General features: G+C 34.3%; 1 pseudogene; it reads left to right on the forward strand.

Annotated features, from left to right (window-relative positions):
• LOC102878554 lies at window positions 1-528 on the forward strand (annotated as a pseudogene).
• The last annotated feature ends 5,805 nt before the right edge of the window (window positions 529-6,333 follow it).

Here is a 6,333-nt window from a genome sequence, read left to right on the forward strand (position 1 = left end):
ATGGTTCCCTATTCACTTGATTCAGAAAATCCCACAAAATTATGCAAATCAAGAGGTTCAAATCTTCCTGTTTACTGTAAGAACACTCATGAAACTGCCCAGACCATCAAGGGTATGCAAATCCAAAAAACCACCAAGTATCTGAAGGATGTCACTTTACAGAAGCAGTGTGTCCATTCCATCATTACAATGGCAGAGTTGATAGGTGTGCCCAGGCCAAAATGGGGCCAGACGCAGGGGTGGTGGCCCAAAACAAGTGCTGAATTTTTGCTGCACATCCTTAAAAATGCAGAGAGTAATGCTGAACTTAAGGGTTTGGATGTCCCTTCTCTGGGCATTGAGCACAAAATATTGTGGGTGAATAAAGCTCCCGAGATGCAGCGCAGAACTTACAGATCTCGTGGGTGGATGAACCCCTACCTGTGCTCTCCCTGCCACATGAGGATGCTCCTCACTGAAAAAGAGCAGATTATCCCTAAACCACGAGAGGAGGTTGCACAGAAAAAAAGATATCCCAGAAGAAACTGAAGAAATGAAGTTATGGCCTAGGAGTAAATTTGGCATCAAACAAATGCTAAAAAAAAAAAGTAAAAACAAAACAAAACACATGAATCAGTTGTTTATTTCCCTGCTCTAAAATTCATATCAAATAAAGGGATGGCTATTTGATGTTAAGACAGGGAAAGCTCAGTTAAATCTGTCTAATCTCTATAGAAAAGTACTCCATTATCTTATTTGTTGTACTCCTTTCTAGATCAAACATAATCAGGCAAATCAAGGACAGGTCCTTATTTTTTTATTTGTAGCCAAGTGGTATAAGAAAAGTGATATATTTAGAGCTGTTCTGCAATAGTAAAGTCTTAGGCAGATTAGATATTTTATTGAGGCTGCTTCCTCATCTATAATATGACTCTAATAATTACTACCTCATAAGATTGCTTAAAGACTGAAGTAAAATATTGTGGGTAGAAAAAAGCCATTCTAAAATTATTAAAAATGCTGGAATTTGTTTGCTGTGTTTATTCAAGTCCTAGAACTCTGGAATTCAATAAAATAATTACTTCTGAATAATAAAAAAAATTAATTGTATGTATACTGAGAACTCTGAATATAATCATTTGTTTCTCACGCTTTCTCAGCTTTTGCTCTGGCCTTTAGTGGAAATAGAAAAGTTGATGCCAGCCAGAAAAAGTTAACGAAGAGAAAAGAAAACTTAGATGAAACATTAAAGGTGCTTTTAGACTCCAAGTTCTTTTGTATCTGTCTGACCTGGTGGAATCAGGAAGATCTTTGTATAAAAAATTTTAGCTGTAATAATCCTTAGTGCTTACAGATAAGAAAACTAGAACCTGAGGATATAGAGTGACCAGGCCAAGTTTATACTCCTGGCAAGTGGCTGGTTTCCTGTCCCCTAAATTGAGACTCTTGGAGGTCAAAGACCAACCCTCATTTACAGAATATAAAAATAGTAAGTGGAAATGTCAGATGGCACAGCTACTTAACTACAGAGTCAGAATTTTTCATCTATAATCAGGAAAAGTAATAATATCTCAAAGGGTTGCTGACATAATAAAATTACTTAAGTTAAATCACTTAATACCTCATTTATAGAAGTTACTGAATAAATATTCTTTACCTTAATTACATAGATGAGGTGGTGCCAGTGCTACGAATATAATGTCTAATTTATCCTAGCAAAAATAAGCTTTATCTACAAGGATTCATTAATGCATATTGGTTTCCTGGTTTTTTGGTCCACTGAGCACCAAAATCTTTAAAAAATATTTAACAAAGTCTATCCAGATATAGCATCCTTATAACATTCCGAGTTCTTTATCTCAGAATTTGATGAAAAGAAATAAATGATTTACTGAAAATAAAGGAAACTACAATCTGGAAATTTTTTTAAAAACTCTTAAACCCAAAGACATACTTTTCTGAGCCTTTTGATATTAGCTTTTAACTACTTTTCACTAAGGAGCAGGTGATATTCTTAGTCAATGTATTTCACTAATCCATCTTGCAAATATATATTGCAAACTATTTTATGCCAGATATTTTTCATAGCACTTGGGATCCATCAGTAGATAAACTGACAAAGATCATTGTCCTTGTGAACCTTGGGTCCTTCACATTAGAGCAGTGTATTAGAAGGCGGAAAATGCTCTGTGGAAAAGAAAATATAGAGTGAATTGGGAGTGCTACAAATGGGGTACAGATTACAATTTCAGCTAGAATAATCATAAAGTGGATGAAGACTTGAAGTTGAGAGAGCTAACTTTGCAAATTAGCTAAGCAAAAGCATTCCAGACAGCGCAAAAGCCTAAGTAGGAGCATGACTGTTATACATAAAACATGTGGCCGATGAGTAAAACAAAAAGAGAGATAGACAGACATAAGGGTAGAGAAATAAAAGGATTTTAGAGCATGAAAGCTTTATGGACCAAATAAGAACTTTAACTTTTACTCTGAGTGATGTGGGCAGAGAAGTGACATGATTTTAGATTTCATGAGAATCATTGATTGCTGTGTGGGAAATAGGCTATGGAGGGTATGGGGCAAAAGGCAGAAAGAGAGAATCTGATTACAAAACTATTATAGTAGTTCAGGTAATAGATGATGTGTCATGGATCAGGATAGTAGTAGTGAAAATAGTGAAAATTAGTTGAATTCTGGATATAGTATGAAGAAAGCACCAAGAAGATTTGCACAGATTGAATATAGAGGGTGAAAGAGAGAGAAGTCAAAGATGATCACAGTGATGTTGGCCTGAGAAATTAGAAGGATGAGTTTGCCACCAACTGAGATGAGGAAGGTTGAAAATGTGTAGGTTTTGTAGAAAGAAAGACCAAAAATTGAGATTTAGACATTTTAAGTTTTAGATGTTCTGCTGTGGAGCAGACAGTTGTATGCTAAAGTTGATTTAGAAAATAGGGCCAGACTCAGCAGATACAGTTTGGAGTCATTATGATTGAAATGACACTTAGAAGCATAAGACTGAATGAAATTATAAATATAAGTGTAGACTGAGTGAAGAGAACCATAAATAGAACTCTGAAATACTTCACTGTGGTTAGGAAGAAAGAGAAGAACGAGAATAGGAAACTAAAAAGAGCAAGCAGTAAGATAGAAGGAAATGTAATGTCTGTAAACTCTAGGAAGAGAGTGGCTACTTGCCCCAATTTGCCCACAACACTATCATGTTGTGGCTGTTGTCTCAATCTAATTATAACATTGAGAAATATTCAAGTTTGATAAGTCAATAATTTCATCTCTAGGATGAGTAATGAAAGGAAAGTTCAAGAATATAGAATCAACAAAGTAACTGGCAGCAGAAAAATATAGATAATGAATAATACAAGTTAACCTAAAAGAAGCCAAGAAAAGGAAGAAATCCAGAAATATAACAAGAATCTATGATGAATCCTGTATGGAGTTGGTTAATAGGCAGAGCAGAGCTAGTGGGCCAGAGAAATATAAGACCAAAAAGTCTCTGGTAGAGTATCAAAGTATTTTGTACAAGGACTGATGTCAAACTATGAATCAGCTCAATTACTAATTAAATTGAAGTAATCTATCTCTACCTTAACTTTACCCAGAAACAAAGATATGTCTTCACTTAAAGAAGAAAACTTCATTGAGAACCTCAAATTATCACTACATTTATAAGAGCAATGTAAACATTTTAAAAAGACAAAAAATAAATTTAAAATCTTGCGTATGGGAATAACTTTAAAATACATCACCAAAGGCAAAATCCATAAAAGAAATAATTGATAACTTAAGCTTTACTTAAAATTTTTCTGGTCTACAAAAGAAAGTGTCAAGAATGAGAATAGAAGCCACATGCTGGGAGAAAATATTTGCAAAAGATACATCTGACAAAATACTGTTGTCCAACATATACAAAGAACTCTTTAAACTCAATTATGAGAAAACAGATTAAAAAATAAGTCAGAGGTCTTAATAGACACCTCACCGAAGAAGAGAGACAACAAATATAAACATATGAAAAGATTATCTACATCATATATCATCATGGAAATTCCGATTAAAACAGTGGAAACCACTGACTCATCAGAACAGCCAAAATCTGGAACACTGACATCATCAAATGCTCTCAAGGATGTGAAGCAACAGGAACTCTCACTCATTGCTGGTTGGAAGGCAAAACAGTGCAATCACTTTGGAAGACACTTTGGCAGTTTCCTACAGAACATACACTTTCCATGTGATCCAGCAATTGTGCTGGATTTTGTTATTTACCTGAAAGAGTTGAAAACTGATGTTCATACAAAAATTTGCACATGGATGTTTATGCAGCTTCATTCATAATTGCCAAAACTTGGAAGCAACTGAGATGTCCTTCAGTCTGTGAATGGATAAATAAACTGTGGTACATCCAGACGATGGAATATTATTAAGCACTAAAAAGAAATGAGCTATCAAGCCATGAAAACAAATGGTGAAAGATAAGACATATATAATTATAATCATAGAAAAAGAAAGAAAAGTATCAAAACACTATTTAAAGAAATCACGTTGATGAATTTAAAGAATTTTTTAAAAAAAATGTAGGAAAATTGTGCCAGAGATTCAAGAAGTGTGGTATATCCAAAAAGATAAAATTACATGAAAGATGAGGAGGTAGAAGCGTACTTAGTCATCATCAGAGTGACACACTTTATTAAACACCATAAATAAAGAGAAGATCTTGAAGTGGCCCGGGAGGATGGGGAAGATATACTACCTCAAAAAGGGATACAAAAAGTCTGACAGCTGATTTTTAATAAAAGCAATAGGAAATAGAAGGCTGGGGGGGAAATGCTCAAAGTGCTGTTGAAAATGACTACCAACCTAGATCTCTATACCCTGAGAAAATATTTTCATAAGTGAAAATGAATTAAAAGCACACTTAGAGAAAAAAATTAGGTAAAATTTTCACCAACAGAATTACATTGAAATAAGAAATAGAAGGAAAATGTTTCTAAAATGAAAGATAGCAGTGCATGAATAAATAGGAGGTAAAGGAGAGTGTATATATGTGACTAAATCTAAAAGAATAGGACTTTATAAAGCAACAACAATAATAGTATCTTATGGAGCTAAAATATATTGAAAATAAAATTTATGATAGTGATGTCATAAAAAGTGAGAGAGCCTCTGAGGTTCCAGAATTTTTGGGAAATGATAAAAAGTAGTAATATATGTTAGACTTTAAGTGGAGGAAGTATGTCATAATCATTGAGTGGGGGAGGGGCAGTAAACAAATAGTAAAATAATACGTAATTGATTATCTAATGGAGAAAACTGAAATAAAAATAATCCAAAAGAAAGAAACAGAGATGAATGGACAGAATAATAGAAAACATATAAGATGGCAAATTTAAACCCAAATAAATTAGTAATTATCTCAAGTCTACACAGTCTAAATAAAAACAAACTAAATAATCCAATTAAAAGACTGTGTTAGCCTGCTAGTGGTAGCATTACAAAGTGCCACAGACTAGGTGGTCTAAACAACAGAAATTATTTCTCCACAGTCCTCGAGGCCAGAGGATGTGGGAAGGGTGATCCAGGAAATCAGGAAAGGATTCAGGAAGCGAATTCACATACCTGATGTGAATCTTAAAAAGCAAATTAGAGCAGTAGAAAGCGTAAGCAGAGAACAGAACTTCTAGACAAATGAAATAGTGTTTAAAGTCTCGGGGGTGAGAACAAATCTGAAGGTCTGGAAACACTTGAACTTGCAGGTCAAGTTTACTTTAAATATATATCTAACAACAGCTTTCCTTCTTATTAAATATTGAATTTTGATTTAGTTTTGAGCTGTAAATGGGAAAGAATCCGATCCTTATAACTTAATCTGCCCCTTCCAGTCTGTGCTCTCTTTGACATCTGTGATTTTGTGTGTGTGTGTGGCATATGGCGAAGAAGAAGACAGATTTATATTTTCTTCCTTTGCATAAAGTCATTTTCTTTTTTGAGTCTAAACTGAAAATATTATATAATGACATCTCCGACTTATATAAAAACGCCCTTTCTTCATCCTCAATCCTTCCCGCCCCCACTTCCAAGCTACTCAGGTTTAACCATGTAATGATGATGATGATTTCTTGGAGTACACAGGAATTTAGGTCTCTCATCATCCTCTCTAAAAAAATGTCCTTTTAAACTCACAGCTTTATACATTTATTAATTCACATAGCTTTTGACTCTCTTTTATGTGACAAACGTAGGGACCACAGATATGAATAAGACAGTTTTTTATCTAGAAGAACGCCATCCCATGGCCTTGCAAGCCTCACACTGTCTTCTTCTCTATCTCCAAAA

The sequence above is a fragment of the Pteropus alecto genome, unplaced genomic scaffold, assembly GCF_000325575.1.
Source record: "Pteropus alecto unplaced genomic scaffold, ASM32557v1 scaffold22, whole genome shotgun sequence".
NCBI lineage: Eukaryota > Metazoa > Chordata > Mammalia > Chiroptera > Pteropodidae > Pteropus > Pteropus alecto.